At 52.2% G+C, this 15922-nt stretch overlaps 1 protein-coding gene across 8 annotated transcripts in view; it reads right to left on the minus strand.

Moving 5' to 3' along the window:
* LOC135306246 (protein ecdysoneless homolog) overlaps nucleotides 1–15922 on the minus strand; it is a 101857-nt gene that overhangs the window by 81483 nt on the left and 4452 nt on the right. The window contains exon 4 of one of the 8 annotated variants that reach the window (XR_010367054.1): nucleotides 2–359. The exons of the other annotated variants lie outside the window; for them this stretch is intronic. The gene's annotated coding sequence lies outside the window, so the exon portion shown is untranslated. Of the gene's footprint in view, nucleotide 1; nucleotides 360–15922 lie in introns of those variants that run through there. 8 annotated transcript variants of the gene reach the window in all.

Genomic DNA, 15922 nt, shown 5'->3' on the forward strand with positions numbered 1-15922 from the left:
CTTAGGAATAAAGGAAATAAAACTTTATTAACTACAATATGTAACAAGGAACAGACACAGAACTCAAAATTAAAACCTTCTGAACCATTCCTCCTTCTCCTCCCAGTTTCCACCACTGCATGAAATAAGACCTTAGATTTTCCATCCAGTTATCACCCCTCAGATAAACAACTCTCAGTCCGTCACCACCCCTCACATAATCAAATCTCAGTTCATCAAGGAGAGAGGAGTCCCTCTTGCACCACAGGCTTTTCCCAGAAACACAATTGAAACCTCATGTGTTTCCATGTCACTCATGGCACCACCTGGAGAACATCTGCTGTCGTGACTTGTTCCCTCCATGTTCAGTGCTCTCACCACTGCACACAGAACAGAACTGCCTTTAGGGTTCCCTTTTAAGGATGCCCCACCCAGTTCCAAAAAAGCAACAGTCTCTCACTTTTGGGACACCAGTCTCCCCCAAATTCACCCCCTGGGGCCGAGGGGTCTCAAAAACAGCGATCTTCTTCTTCACTGAACACAGAGGGCATCCCACACCCTCCTCAGCTGTCTCTGTTCATGCTGCTGCTTCACACAACATCACTGCACTCTCTTGGCTCCAAGCCATGACCTCCCCCTAAATGCAGTCTCTGTGTCACAGGAAAAGCATGGGTCTGTCCAAGGCCACACAAGAAAAGAGTCCAGCCCAAGGCCACTCCATCATCTCCTCCCACCCAGGAGTCTTCTCAACTTCTTCTAACATCTTTCACTTGCACAAACTCTCATCATACTTGCCCATTTCCTCCTATATCATCTCTCTCTCTCTCTTCTCCTTCAGATGCAAGAGGATCAGTATTTGTAAGGTTTCCATTATCCAAGAAAAGGGATAAAATCTCAGGCTCTGCCTGCCCAGAACTCCCACAGCTGCCGGGCACCTTCTCACCGCATCCCCCCCTTCTCCTTCTGTGCCAGCACAAGAGATCAGATTCAAGGTGGCACAAGCCCAGGCACAGGCTCCCTCTCTCTCTCCCGGTTGGGGGGTTGCTTGCTCGATGCCTCTCAGGGCTCCTCCACCCTTCCATCCTGCAGGAGCCTTCATCCCCCTCCTCTGCCCGAGGCTCACCTCACCCGGCCATGTGGCTTCCCCTGCTTCACCCAGCCCTGGCTGGGCAGGGAGCTCTGAGCTCCTTCACTGACCACACCAAGAGAGCTTTCCCTTGGAGTTCTCTGCTTTTAACCCCCTGTGCTCACAGAGGCAAATCCACATCCCCACTGGCCACACCATGGTCAACATTCAAATCTGAGCACCCATTGGTTTGGCCACAGGCTCCCAAAAGTCTCACTTCCTTTTCAAACCAGGACTTTCAGTCAGACACAGGATCCCTTTCTGATGTACGGCTGTCAGTGCTGACTTAAGATACATGTTTACAAGGCATATATTTTGTTTTCTACAGTATTGGAGTGTACCAATATTACAGACGGGACTGCCTTGGTCTGCCTGGCCTCGGCTGCTGACCAAACAGCAGCACCTGTGGGGTTTTCTCCCCAGAGACGCTGTTCAGTACCTGTGGTCACAGCTGGGCATGTGGGGACAAGTCCGGGCATGCCCCGAGCCCCAGAGCTTGCAGCTGGAGCTTGCTGTGAGGGGGTCACTCCTCAGGCCTTCCTGAGCCAGAGAAACCTTTGAGGTGAGGTGAAGAAAGGAGAGGGTCCTGATGGAGAGCTTTTAATCCAGAGTCTTTATTTCCGTGGCACAGCCTCTGAATCTTGCAGCAACTCTACCAGAACTCTCCACCAGAGCCCCGACCGCGTGCTCTGCTCGCCCTTCTACCTGGGCAGAGGGGCAGGGGACCCAGGGAGCACCGACCAGGCACAGGGGAGGGGGTCTCAGGTGAGAGGGACACCTGGGTGGGCCAATGGCCCCCCAGGGGGTGGAGAGCATCCTTTGAACCTGCCAATAGCTCGACGCTCTCCTTGGAATTTCTGGTTTGGTAGACAGTGCCCAGCAGGGGTCAAAGGTGGGGAAAGGAAGGGTGGTTGACAACCCACCTGGGGAAGGAGATTTCAGGGAGAAACCAAAGGAACTGAGGCAAGCCATGACATCACACTGCAATGCTACAGCAGTGCTAGAGAGCATCTGAATGCCTGCAGTGTAACAAAGCCTTTGAGACCCAGCTGTCAGAGGGCAGCCACAGGCAGGAGGGCAGCTGCTCCTGGGTAGCAGGAGATTAAAGTGGAACCATAAAGCAAGTTCACTTTTCAGGCAGATAACATCCTGACAGGAGCCACTGCCAGTGCCAGGGCAAGAGCTGGGAACTCCTGGCCAGGAGTGAATTTGCCGTTTCTGATCCTGCTGCACTATTCCATGGCTCCCCTGGAGTCCAGAAACATCTGCTAGAAACTTTGATATAAAAAGAACTGCACTCTTTTCTGGGGATCTTTTTCTTTGGGATCCTCCTAACATTTCTGAGTTAGCTCCTGGCCTCACTCCATCTGTGTGTTTTTGAATGTAACCCTTAGGCAGAAGGATGCTTGCAAGCCAACAGGATTTCCGAAGCCGCCCTAACCTGCAGCAGCTGGCTGAAATCCATCAAAAAGGAAAAGTGACTGTGCAGCCTGAGGGAGCCAAGTGATCTGCTGGCAGGAGACATCAGGAATGGAGAAGGTGATTCCAGCTCTGCCCTTTGCTCTTCCTCCCCATTAGACAGGAGAGGATCCAGCACATTCCATCAGCCTTGGCTGCCTCAGGCCAGGAAATCCCTGAGGGGACAAGGCCACCTCAGGGCATCAGATCCCACCTGAGAGAAGCAAATGCTGAAAACCTCACCATGGTCTCAGCCACTCAAATGAGGAACTTTTCCGGTGGGTCCCCAAAACCATTTCCAGCAAAGCCCAGCTGGTGTTGAGAAGTGCATTCACATTCAGGGGGCAAAACCAATAAAGAGTCACAGACATCTGAGGTAAAATTAGGGTTCCAGAAAAGGAAAATTTCTCTTTGTTTTCAACAGAGGCAGATTTTCATCTTTTAAGCCCAAATCTTCTCTGACACACAAAAGAACATAAAATATAGAAACACTTTAGTTCAAACTTGAAACATTTGTTTTTTGGCAATTCTATTTATAAATGAAGTGTGTCTGGATGAGCACTACTGATGCACACAAATACTAAGATGACTACTGCAAACTGCAGAAATTACTGAAAATTCTCTTCTACTGGAAGTAAGAGTAAACAGGTCTACAGGTTTCGTTGTATGGAAATCATCTACACTGAATGGTTTCAACATCAAAATTAAGTGAAAAACAACAATTTCACAAGAAGTGTTAAAGAAATGAAAACTATATTTCAGATACAGTCTCAGTCGTATTTTCAAGATCAGTCACACAAACTAAATTGCCTGAGTCAGTAACAGATCACTACAGTGCACTGTGGGAATCTGGGCTTTAGTTTAGGAGCAGGAGGGAGGAGCAGAAGCCTAGCAAAGCTTTGCCAACTTTCTGTCCTCTCAAAGAGAATAAAATAAAAGTGATTACAGTAATGCCCTTCTAGTACTACTGACAGTATGCTACAAAAGCAGATTGAAAATGAGTGTGAGAAACGACCCTCACTTTTAAAATTTTAAAAAGGTTTCTTAAATCTTGACAAAATTACAAAAAAAGACTGAATAAGGAAAAATCACAGGCCGAGCCCACCCCAGCACCTTCCAGTCAGGTTTTCTCTCCTAACAGCCCCCAGTCCCTCCCCAGTGCCCCCAAAAGGAGGGGTTATGAGGGGAGAAGGGATTTAATTTGAGGGGGGAAACTTTTCTGCAATTGTGTTTGACCTGGGAAGGATCCCCATTCACCTAGGATTTGAAGGGTCTCAGACGAAGGAAAACACACCTTTTTCATCGTTTTGGGTGTCTCACTAGTCACCATTTTAGATTATTTTCATGCTTAAATGGAAGGAGAGTAACTTTATTGTGCTGTTCCATGGGTTTGAATTGAGGGAAAGAGCCCCATTTTCATCATCTTCAGGTTCAAACTGAGGGCAAACCCCGCTGTGCCTGCTCTGAAAGGGCTTCCCTTGAGAGAAGCTGTTTTATGTGCCATTGTAAGAGTGCCATCGAGGGGTCCCTCCATCTCAAGGGACCTTCACAGATGAGAAAGATGTCCAAAAGCCCCCAGAATGGTCTTGAGGGAAACTGAAGAGGGAAACTGCATTTTCCCTTATTTATGGAAGGGATTAAAATCTTCAATTCCTAAACTGAGGAAAAATCCCCCTTGATTCACGTTGTATTCGGGATTAAACTGAGAGGAGACTGTGCTCATGCATCATGTAGGGCTCTAAATCGAGAGGGAAGCTCCGTTCTCCCCTCGACTCAGGGCTTTGACCTGGCGACAAGAGGGAGTTTCCCCTGGTTTAATTCCTGCAGCAGCTGGAACAGAAGGGCGAGGATGGGCTGGCGCTGCCGCTGCACTCAGGCGGTCCCTGGCACGGCAAACCCGCCCGGCACCGAGCGATGCCGCCGGACGCCCGGCACGGCCCGTGCCCGCCCGCCGGAGCCGGCAGCGCTGGGAGCTCCATGGAGCAGCTCAGCCCCGCTCCGCGCTCGGCCCTGCGAGCCCGGCACGGAGCGGGGGCTGCGGGCACATCCCCGTGCTGGGCAGAGCCGCTGCTCGGCCGGGCATCCTTCATCCCCTCGGGCAGCGGCCAGGGCCGAGGGCACAGTCCTGCTGCCGAGGCTGGACCTGCTGCTTCGCCTCTCGTTCTCTTGCAATGATCGCTTTGATAAGAAATTCCAAGAATTCCCCCCGGTCGTGTCTCTTATTCCGCTGACCGGGGAGTGATCTCTCCTTGGCCTTTCCCGACCCTCGAGCCTTCCCTGCTGTGCTCTGTTGCCTGCCCAGGGGCAGCAGCAGAGGCACAGAGCGGTTTTGCTGCCCCGGGCCCCTGGCCTGGCCCGGCCCAGCCCAAGAATCGCTGCCATCATTCCCTGCACCAGGACCCGGCCCCACGGTGGCTGCGGGAGTTCCGAGTGGGCAAAACGGGAGCGAGGGAGAGGAGGCAGCTGGTGCCAGTGGCTGAAATGGCTTTGCTGCCAGCTGGCAGGGAAAGGAGGAGGGAGAAAATGCTGCAAAGTATAAGGGAGAGAAAGAGGGACAAGGCTGGAGCAGTGGAAGCCAGCAGGGATGGCCACGGGGCAGGAGGGAATTTTGCTTTCCAGCTCTGTGGGAGGAAACCAAGAGCTGTCATATCCATGGAGGAAAAGAGGGAAGAAATAGCAGATGGTGGAAATCTCTGACAATTGGGATTGATTTGATCTGCCTGAACTGCACAGGCCGACAGACTCCGAGCACCGCCAGCGTTGGGATGTGCCTGGCCCTGCCCCTGCCCTGCTGCAGCCTGGGCCAGTTGAGATCCCCAGGAGCAGCTTCCCAGGGGCTGTGGTTCTTCAGCAGCTTCGCCAGTGTGGGGCTTTTTTTCTTAACGTGGTCTTTTTGTGCCTCTCCTGGATTAGGGCAAATCTGGGAGAAAACCTCCAAAGGGGCTCCCCCAGAACGCAAACCCACACGGCCCCTTCCCCCCCACCGGTTTGGGAAGGATTCCTTGGAGAGAAGTGGAAAGAACCTGTTTATTTAACAGGGAAAACACCCCCAGCACACAGAATGAACAATACCAGATGACAACACTTTCACCAATCTGAAAAGGATGACTAATTCAGAAAGTGTCTCCTGGGAGTGGTCGCTCTGTTGTCACTCCCTCTGTCACTGGGGATAGCTGCTGCAGCCACAAGGTGCAAACTCTCCGTGTTTCCCAGGTCCCAGTCCAGAGCAGGTTTGAGTGGTTCCAAAAAGGGAAAGGAAAAAACAGTCCAGGGAAAAATGTGGACTGCTTAGCTGAACTAACAAGCAGAAGCAAAAAGCAAAAGCAGAGCAGGAGCACAGCAGAATCAAGAGCAAAGCAAGCAGCAAAAAGCAAAGCCAAAAAGCCAAAGCTGCACTATGCACTGCCCTGTCTCTGTCCTGCCAGCCTTGGGGGAGCAGGCTGATAACAAACCAAAACAAACCTTGCTCTTCAGAGCCAGTCTTGAAGGCACAGTACATAACATCCAGCACCAACAGAACACACAATTGGGGATACAAGCATCGTAACCTCACCCTAGGACATTCCACATCTTATCCCCATATCGTCAACATACTACCACACCTCATGCATTTTATTAACGTAAAACTTCCATCTGTTCCCCCAGAAATTACAAGCTATACTCATCGTGCCCTCATCGCATCCCCACACCAGACCACTGAATCCAGACCCCATACCATGGAGCTGCAGGATTCCCCACTTTCATTTTACTCACTCAAAACTCCATCTTTCACTTGCTCAGACCTTCAACACTTACACATTTCCTTCTATCTGTCTGTATGATTTCATGTAGAGACAATGGCAGTAACATCCAACAAACAGTGATATTTGCATATCATTCTCACCCCACAATCAGATCTCCCTGAGGTACACATCATGTTGTTGCATCTTTCTGCATTATCCACCATGTGCAACCTGGTCCCTGAGCAAAGACAACCCCATGAATGGGTCTGTCTGTACTCGAGGCAGGATTGATCCAAACTGTCTTCCCTAACAAACCCCTGACATGTACCACTGGGACTTTATCTCCATCTGTTTTATTCAAGGACTCAGACAGGGCAGGACCTGCTCGGTTGGTGGAACCTCAGGTGTTAACTAACCAGGTGGCCTTTGCTAAATGCTGCTCCCAATTTTTGAAAGATCCCCCACCCAAGGCTTTCAGCTGGGTTTTTAGTAGTCCATTGTGCCTCTCCACTTTGCCTGCAGCTGGTGCATGGTAGGGGATATGGTACACCCACTCAATGCCATGTTCTCTGGCCCAGGTGTTGATAAGGCCGTTCTTGAAATGGGTCCCATTGTCTGACTCAATCCTCTCAGGGGTACCATGTCTCCACAGGACTTGCTTTTCAAGGCCCAGGATGGTGTTCCGGGCAGTGGCATGAGGCACAGGGCAGGTCTCCAACCACCCTGTGGTGGCTTCTACCATTGTGAGCACGTAGCGCTTGCCTTGGCGTGTCTGGGCAGTGTGATGTAGTCAATCTGCCAGGCCTCCCCATACTTGTACTTGGACCACCGCCCCCCATACCACAGGGGCTTCACCCTCTTGGCCTGTTTGATGGTAGCACACGTCTCACAGTCATGGATAACCTGTGAAATACTGTCCGTGGTTAAATCCACCCCTCGGTCTCGTACTCATTTATAGGTGGCATCTCTACCCTGGTGACCTGAGGCATCATGGGTCCATCGAGCTAGGAATAACTCTCCCTTGTGCTCCCAATCTAGGTCTATCTTGGACACACCTATCTTTGCAACCTGGTCTACCTGCTAATTGTTTTTGTGCTCCTCATTAGCTCTACTCTTGGGGACATGGGCATCTACATGGCGGACCTTCACAGGTAGCCTCCCTACCCTGGTAGAGATGTCTTTCCACTCTTCAGCAGCCCAAATTGGTTTTCCTCTACGCTGCCAATTAGCCTCTTTCCACCTCTCCAGCCATCCCCACAGAGCGTTGGCTACCATCCATGCATCAGTGTAGAGGTAGAGCTTTGGCCACTTCTCTCTTTCTGCAATGTCCAGGGACAGCTGAATGGCTTTGAGTTCCGTGAGTTGGCTTGATCCATCTTCTCCTTCAGTGGCCTCTGCCACCTATCATGTGGGGCTCCATACGGCTGCTTTCCACTTCCAATTCATTCCTACGACGCGACAGGAACCGTCAGTAAAAAGAGCATAGTGTGTTTCCTCTGGTGGCAGTTGGTTGTATAGTGCAGCTTCTTCAGCCCGTGTCACTGGTTCTTGTTCTTCATCTGTGACACCAAAATTTTCACCTTTGGGCCAATTTGTAATTACCTCTAAAATCCCAGGACGATTCAGTTTACCTATACGGGCATGTTGTGTGATAATAGCAATCCTCTTGCTCCATGTAGCACTGGTGGCACAGTGGGTGGAAGGAACCTTGCCTTTGAACATCCACCCCAGCACAGGTAGTCGGGGTGCCAGGAGGAGCTGTGCTTCTGTACCAATCACTTCTGAGGCAGCTTGGACTCCTTCAGAGGCAGCCAAGATCTCTTTCTCTGTTGGAGTGTAGTTAGATTCAGACCCTCTGTAGCTTTGACTCCAAAATCCCAGTGGTCGACCCTGAGTCTCCCCAGGCACCTTCTGCCAAAGGCTCCAGGACAAGCCATGGTTCCCGGCTGCAGAGTAGAGCATGTTCTTCACCTCTGCTCCTGTCCTGACTGGGCCAAGGGCTACTGTGTGAGCGATCTCCTGCTTGATCTGGGCAAAGGCTTGTTGCTGCTCAGGGCCCCAGTGGAAAGTGTTCTTCTTACGGGTGACCAGGTAGAGAGGGCTCACGATCTGACTGTACTCGGGAATGTGCATTCTCCAAAAGCCTATGGCACCCAGGAAAGCTTGTGTCTCCTTCTTATTGGTTGGTGGAGACATAGTTGTGATCTTGTTGATGACATCCATAGGAATCTGACGCCGTCCATCTTGCCACTTTACTCCTAGGAACTTGTCGCTATAGAGCGTGACATGGCACAAAACACCCAGACTACATCAGAAGGGTGTATGAGAGAGATTTATTACAGCAACATGTTGCTTTTATATTTTTTCAAGATATTTACATTTACCTAACAGAAACATATGTTGCTGTCAGTAATAAAAAAGAAACAAAGTTCCTAATAGGCAACCAGGGAGCCACATCATTTTGTGATCCAGCTAACGTTGGTATCTTTTAAGTTTCCCTCTTCTATCACGTTAGTGATATAGCCTTGATGTGTTCCTTGAGAAAGATACGGGGTTTACCTTACCTCCAGGAAGCCTTTGCGGCTCGCAAGAACAGCACGAAATGTCTTTCCCACAGGAATTGAATCTCATTAGCTGGTGCCTTTACTTTGCTCTTTTTGATGGTGAAACCAGCTCCCAGTAGGATTTGGATGATTTTCTCTCCTTTCTCAAACACTTCTGCAGCTGTGTTCCCACACACAGTCATGTCATTAATATATTGCAGATGTTCAGGAGCCTCACCCTTTTCCAGTGCAGTCTGGATCAGCCCATGGCAGATGGTAGGACTGTGCTTCCACCCCTGGGGCAGCTGGTTCCAATTGTACTGCACGCCTTTCCATGGGAAAGCAAACTGAGGCCTGCATTCTGCTGACAGAGGAATGGAGAAAAATGCATTGGCAATATCGACGATGCACTGTGGAAGTGGCAATTGGTACCTGTTGCTCTTCTCCCTTCAGAAGCCCTGCTGTGGATGGATTCTCAGACAGTCCAGGCAAGGTATTCAATTGCTGGATGCCCTCTGTCACTACAGTCACTATCCCAAATGTACACCTGAGTCCTTTTGGGTCTTTGAAATACCCACTTTGCAGATAATCTATGCCCAAAATACATGGGGCCTCTGGGCCAGTCACAATAGGATGTTTCTTCCATTCGTTTTCAGTCAGGCTCACATCAGCTTCCACCAAAGTGAAATCTTCTGATCACCCTGTCACATCAGCAATAAACGGATTCTGCCCCCACGTGTCTTGATGGAATCAAGGTACACTGCGCACCAGTGTCAACCAAAGCTTTATACTCTTGTGGTTCTGGTGTGCCAGACCAATGAATCCACACCATCCAGAAAACACGATTTTCCCTAGCCTCTATCTGGCAAGGCCACTCTAAGCCTGGTTATCCTTCTTTCCCTGTGCATATGTCTTGGAGGTTCCTTCAAGGGGATTGGACACGTCATCATCATCATCATACCTGGCAGTTCGGCTATGGGCAACTGGAGCTGCTTTCCTTGTGGTGGAACTTCCTCTCTGAGTCCTGTCTTCCTTCAATTCATGCACCCGTTGTGCCAGAGCAGCGGTGGATTTTCCATCCCATAGCCTCATGTTTTCTCCACAATCGCGCAGGAAGAACCACAGCTCAGCTCGTGGGGTGTACCTTCTCTCTCCATCTGGGGAACGTCTGCGTTGGGTACCAGAACCTCTGACCCGTACTGCTGATATTTGGAGAAGGTCTTCTTTAATCTCCTCTCTGAGCTTCTTATGATTCTCCTCTATCTTATCCTCTAACCTCTGCAGACATGTTTCCATTGCTGCGATTCTGGCATGTGTGGGGCCATGCACAGCATCTGCATAAGCTCAGAGCTTCTTTGCCATGTCAAGCACGGTCTCATCCGTGTCATCCCACTTCATGATAGCTACAGCAGAAGCATATTCATGTGGCCCAAGTCGTACCAGTTTTCACCACATCACAGATGTGCATGGTACCAAGTCTGGATTCCTAGTTGTTATGTCATCTGAGAAGATAATCTCCACCACTGCCATTTCTCTCAGGCGTTGAATCCCTTGTTCTAGGGTCTTCTACTGTGTTTGCTGCATGTAGAGATCATCGGCACACAGGTATCTTTGTGCTACACTGTCCAAGACCCGTGCCCAGAGGCTGTGAGGGTTAGCCCCCCTCATCATGCCTTGGTCGATGACAGGATCATGTGACAGGGATCCCAAATGCCTCGCTTCTGTGCCATCCAGAATTGTAGCCTCGCCTGCAGCATCCCAAAGGCGGACTAACCAGCTAATTATGGATTCATCAGATCGTCGGGTGTAATCCTTCCTTAGGCCACGCAGGTCCTTCAGGGAGAAGGACTCAATATTGGCTTCTGATCTTGTGCCAGTTGCTTTGACTCCTGATTTTATGTCAGGAAACGTCGAGGGTCCTTCTCCTGCATCATCATCATCATCCACTGGTCGATCGCTCTTGTCTGTGCACTTCCCACTTCTACTGCTAGTAGCAACAGCCATTGCTTGAGGCTTATTGTCTGGTTTAACTGCTGGCTTAGGCTCACTATGTGGTTTAGCTGCTGGCTTCGAGCCTGGGGTGTTGGCTGCAGCCTGAGTGACTGGGATAGCTGCTGATTTATCTCCCTGCTCCCCTTCCTCTGTCTGCTGCCCTACAGTATCTAGCAGTGAGTGATAAACATAAACATATGCCAGGGCCCAGCTCACTGCAATGATCCTTTTCTCCTTAGGGCCATCATGGTACTTCTCTTTCCGGTACTTCCCCACCTCAGCTGGGTTCTGAATTTGTTCATGTGGAAAGTCCCAGACTGTAGGGTCAGAGAATTCCTTCAGGATTTGGCCCATATCCTCCCATTTCCCACACCGCTCAGGATTCTCCACGCCTGGATTTTACTCCTGGGTCAGAGGTCTCATCAACCCCTCTAGAAATCTCAGCCCTCATTCTGGAGAAGCTGCAGACTGTATAGAGGAAGCTTACCAGACTAAATACCAGAAAGATTGTCTCTTTAGCATTCAGGGGAAACTGAACATTCTCCAGTAGGGAGGTAAGAGATTCAGAGGAGAAGAAGGAAAGCAAAGGCTGAAAAACCTCATCCCCCGCTGCTCCTCTAAGAAACTGGGTGCAGAAGCATAGCCATGAACCATTCATACCTGGAACAGACTCCAGCATGTTCATAAACTTCTTACAAATCATTACCACCAAGCCCAGCAGAATAGCTATTCTGGTCACTGTCCCTCTACTGTAAAAACTACGTATTAGGGACAATACTAGAGCTATTTCTGGATAAGAAAATAAACCTAGGGACCATAGAGGTATTAAGATCTCAAAAAAATCCTAGGGACCAGAAATACATGCAAGCCTCCACCCCAAGAGACATTACGAATTCAAAACATATGGCTATTAACTGCTTTATACCAACAGAGAGTAATGGTAACCAAAATGCCACACCGTCCCCAGCCCAGAGCACTGCAGGGACTATGGTGGCCAAAATGCAGGACTGGGCACTTGGACATGTTAAACTTCATCTCCTTGGACTCTGCCATCCATCCAACCATTGCAGGTTTTCCTGCAGAGCCCTCCTGCCTTCCAACAGATGGACACAGCTCCCAGCTCAATCCCAGCTCCTCTGCAGATTTACAATGAAAGCCTCAATCCCCTCATCCCTGTGGTCAGTGCAAACACTGAGCAGAGCTGGCCCAGCACAGAGCCCTGAGGGACACCCCTGGAGCCTGGCCCCAGCGGGATGCTGCACCCTCAGCAGCACTCTCTGGGCCGGCCTCCAGCCAGGTCTGAGCCCAGCACAGAGTGCTCAGTGCCAGCCCTGGGCTGCAGCTTTTCCGGCAGTGAGCTGTGGAGACAGGGCCAAAGGCCTTGCTGGAGCCCAAACAGACACATCCCCAGCCCTTCCTGCACCAGCAGCAGGGTCAGCTGCTCATGGAAGGAGACCAGGTTGGTCAGACACGGCCCAGCCCTGCTAAACCCCTGCTGGCTGGCCCTGATACCCCGGCCATCCCCTGAGTGCTGCCTGAGGAAACCAATATGAACTGCTCCCTGACCTCACTGGGCACTGAGGTCAGGCTCCCTGGCCTGTAATTAGCAGGAGCCTCCTTCCCACCCTTGCTGTCAACGGGTGTCACACTGGCCAGCTTCCAGCCAGCTGCAACCTCCCCAGTGAGCCAGGCCTGTTGGGAAATGATGGGGAGCGGCTTCTGAATCTCCTCTGCCAGCTCCCTCATCCCCCTGGGCTGGATCCCATCTGGGCCCACGGATTTATGAACATCCAAGCAGCTCAGCAGTTCTCTGAGTGCCTCCTCCTGGATCTCAGGGGGCCCGTTCTGCCCCCTGACACCATCCACCAGCCCAGCAGGACACTTGTCCTGAGGACAAGCTGTGTTCCTACTGAAGGCCCAGGCAAAGAAGGCCTTGAGCACCTCTGCCTTCTCCTCATCTGCAGTCACTGAGTTTCCTCCTGCATCCAAAAGAGAACAAAAGCTGGTCTTACCCTATATTTAACAAATATATTTGTTAAAAACATATTTTATTATCCTTTACAAAAGTTGCTGAATTAAGTTCAAACTGACCTTTGGCCTCCCTAATTTTTTTCCTACATACCCTGGCAATCCCCTTGAATACTTCCTGAGAAACCTGATCCTCCTTCCAAAGCTGATACATCCTCCTTTTATTCCTAAATTCCCTCAAAACCTCATTGCCTGTCCAGGCTGGATGTTTGCCTTACTAATTTTTTGGCACAGGAAAATCTGTTCCTGTGACTTCCTCTCTCCCCCTTTTTGTTCTGATTTTTTGTAACCCTAAAAACCATGCCTGGAAGATTGATCATTGGTAGTCTTGTTGCATCCACACCCTGTTCTGCAAGATTTTAAAATCCTGTGTATAGGTGTGCTTGGGGCTCTTTCTGCCTGTGCTCCCCTCTGGCACTTCTCTCCCGTGGACCCTCCCCTTGTCCTTCACAGTAAACCGGCGGACTTTACAGCGCAGAAAAGCCTCTCCTGTCTCCTTGGTCTGCTCTCTGCTGAGCCTCCAGGGATCTCAAGTGCTGGGCATTTAGCTCAGAGGTTCTGGATGGGCCCTGCCGGTTCCCCACTCTTGCCACTGCCCCCGCAACATCGTGGAGCTACCCTGGGCTCCAGAGGACAGTGGCTTTGAAGCACGCCCACCTTTCCTGGACTCCTTTGTTTTTAAGGGCTGTTTCCCAAGGAACTCTGAATAAGCCTCCTAAATAGACCCAAGTCTGCTCTCCGGAAGTCTAATGTAAAAATTTTACTGATGATCCTCCTGATATCATCAAATATTGAGAACACAGTAATTTCATGACCACCGTGTCCCAGGAGGCCTCCAACCAGCACATCTCCCGCCAGCCCACCTCCATTTACAAACAATTCTAAGAAAATCTCACCCCTCGAAGGCTCCCTCCCCAGCTGTGACTCACGCGCTCTGCAAACACGGGATGAGAGCCGTGGCTCCCAACAGGGCTTTCCCGGATTCTCGTGCACCCCGGCAGCATTCTGTGCGCAGTTGGCCGGGGGCTGACCTTTAGCTGTTCTCAGGCTCCCTGCCAAAATCCGTTCGCTTCCCCGCAGCCCCCGGACTGGCTCCATTCCCGGTGCGCTGATTGCCAAAAGCCGGACCCCACCCTGGCTCGGACAGAGAATAAATAGGGGGCTCTGCCGCGGCCGCGAGCTGAGTGTTCGTGTCACTGCGGAGCGGCGGCGACACCCGGAGCCCGGCGAGGCGTCGGCGGAGCTCGGCGGCGGCCGAAGCCCAGGTGGGACCCGCGGTCGGTGCTGCCCCAGCCCGGGGCTCGCTGCGGGCGGAGGGGCCGCGCTGAGGGGCACGGGGGGTTCTGGCGAGTTCCTTGTGGCGGCTGCCCCCGTGTCCCCCCTGCGCTGGGATGGCCGAGGGAGCGGCTGCCCGCGGTCTCCTCCGTGCCCGGATGGCCGGGCTGGAGCCGGGGCCGCGGCAGCGCTGGCTCATCCCGGCTGCTCCGGCTGGGACGGAGGCGGCTGCTCCGTGCCCGGGGCAGCTCCCGGCCGTGCGGCACCGGGCTCGGGGCCGCTGCCCCGAGGGGCGGGAGGTGTCCGTGCCCGGCTCGGGGCCGGCCCGGCGTGAACTTGAAGGTGCCTGGGAGCCCAAAGCGCTGCGGGCGCCGAGCGGGGGCAGAAAGCGCCGCATCCTGCCTGCTCCGGGGCCGAGGCTTCTCGGCGCTGCCTCTGTGCCAGGAGCCGCTCCGTGTTCCGGCCAGGGAGCCCCAGCGGCCGTGCCGGCTTAGCTCGGGGTCCCGCAGGCCCAGGCTTCCCTGTAACTGGGGCTGCAGAAAGGACCTTCTCCACGCTGGGCAGTGCCAGCTTCACCTCTCAGCCCAGCCCAGGGCTGTCCTTGCTCAGCTGCACCCTGTGCCTTGCCCTCACTCTCAGGGTCACCTCAGTGCCTCTTCATCCATGCCCAGTGCCAGCGCTGGGCTGGGTGTGCAAAGGAAAAGGCTCTGCAATCCATCCTGCCTCTGATGCTGCCTGGAGTGAGTGCATTGCCCTCATCACACAACAAGCTTCAATGGGAAATCCAAATCTCCCTGGGCTCTTGGAAATCATCACAAACTGGTCTGAATGTGACATTTTTGGATGGTCCTTGGAAAAGGAGGAAGAACATCTGACACATGCTGAGGAGGAATCCCACTTTTGGCATCAGGCACCTGACTGTGGAGAATAGTCTGCTGTCTGTCTGTCTATCTGTCTGTCTGCTGTGAAGCATCTGACTGTCCTCCTGTGGGAGGAATCCCAGGCTGGAGCAGGACAAGGATTTGTCTCTGAGGAGGAAGCAGTGACATGACGTGACTGTAACCCCCATCCCCCTGTGCCGCTGTGTGGGGAGGAGGGAGGGAGGGAACTGGGGACAAAGTGAAGCCCAGGAAGGACAGAACAGTGTGGAGAAGGTGCATTTTTTAGATTTGGTGTACATCTCACTCCCTTGCTCTGGTTTGTTTGATGATAAATTCAATTCAATTTAACGTCCCCACTCTGGGCCTGTTCAGCCCATGATGGTGAGAGATCTCTGGCTGCCTCTGTTGAGAGCCCCGAGCCTTTCCTGCTGTGCTCTGTTGCCTGCCCAGGGGCAGCAGCAGAGGCACAGAGCGGTTTTGCTGCCCCGGGCCCCTGGCCTGGCCCGGCCCAGCCCAAGAATCGCTGCCATCATTCCCTGCACCAGGACCCGGCCCCACGGCGGCTCCGCGAGTTCCGAGTGGGCAAAACGGGAGCGAGGGAGAGGAGGCAGCTGGTGCCAGTGGCTGAAATGGCTTTGCTGCCAGCTGGCAGGGAGAGGAGGAGGGAGAAAATGCTGCAAAGTATAAGGGAGAGAAAGAGGGACAAGGCTGGAGCAGTGGAAGGTGGCAGGGATGGCCACGGGGCAGGCGGGCATTTTGCTTTCCAGCTCTGTGGGAGGAAACCAGGAGCTGTCAAATCCATAGAGGAAAAGAGGGGAGAAATAGCAAGTGGTGGAAATCTCTGACAATTGGGATTGATTTGATCTCCCTGAACTGCACAGGCCGACAGACTCCGAGCACCGCCAGCGTTGGGATGTG

Source organism: Passer domesticus, chromosome 8 (assembly GCF_036417665.1).
Source record: "Passer domesticus isolate bPasDom1 chromosome 8, bPasDom1.hap1, whole genome shotgun sequence".
In the NCBI taxonomy this organism is placed as follows: Eukaryota; Metazoa; Chordata; class Aves; order Passeriformes; family Passeridae; genus Passer; species Passer domesticus.